Source organism: Amblyraja radiata, chromosome 18 (genome assembly GCF_010909765.2).
Source record: "Amblyraja radiata isolate CabotCenter1 chromosome 18, sAmbRad1.1.pri, whole genome shotgun sequence".
Lineage (NCBI taxonomy): Eukaryota > Metazoa > Chordata > Chondrichthyes > Rajiformes > Rajidae > Amblyraja > Amblyraja radiata.
Window position 1 is genome coordinate 25,298,192 of NC_045973.1, and position 1,049 is coordinate 25,299,240.

A 1,049-nucleotide genomic window follows, 5' to 3' on the forward strand; every position below is an offset into this window, starting at 1 on the left:
GGCGGTTAGAGGGTTATTGATATTGGACAGTCTGCTGTCCATCACAAATGTCAATCACTGGGTTGGGGGTGAATGAACATATGTCACAGGTATAAACAAGAAGATAATTAGTAGCAATTTGAGGTAACACTTTCTTTGCCCAGCATGTGATTAGAATTTTGATGCACCCCCTGCAGACGAGGTGCAAACAAGTGCCATTGTGACCTCCAGAATGGATTTGACTGAATGGATAGTGAAAATTTTGCACTGTGATGGTAAAATGATCTGTGGTTGGAACAGGCGAGTTAATCGAGTGTGTAAAGAGAGCTCATTGACCAGTTGCATCATGGCCTGGTTCAGTAACTCTAACACCCAGGAATAAAGGAGGCTGCAGAAAGTGGAGGGCATTGCCCTGTACATCATGGATACTGACCACCCCACCGCCCTGGGCTGGAGACATTGCCCACCTCTGCAACCAACGTGCAAACCCCGGCACTCCCCGCAGAATGTTAAACTAAACACATCTGTGAGCAAAACACAAACACGTGCGTTTTTCACCCCCCCTCCCTCCCTCCCTCTCCCTCTCTCTCCCACACCTCTCACCATCTCTCCGCCGGTCCAGTCTCTCCCCATCTCCCACTCACATGCCCCCTCGCTCTCTGGCTGTTACACCCGTTGTCTTGCTACCTGGCACCCCTGTTCGCTTTTTTTTCTCGAATGAACTTTGACAAATCCCATGATTCATTGCGTTTTTCGGGAATACCGAACTCGCTTATTGCTAAATAACCCTTGAACTGCGTCCACTTTGATGTCTCGTTTTCACACCTAACGTTCCTTATCTATGTGTCTCCCTCTCCCGTGACTCTCAGTCTGAAGAAGGGTCTCGACCCGAAACGTTGCCCATTCCTTCGCTCCAGAGATACTGCCCACTGCACTGCACCTATTTTCTATGTTCCTATGTTCCTATGTCCCGCATTTCGTGCCTAACTTCTGCACAGCAAGAACTACAATCCCCATGATGCCCCCACAACGACTACATTACCCACAATGCAGCCGGTACGCAGCGCCGC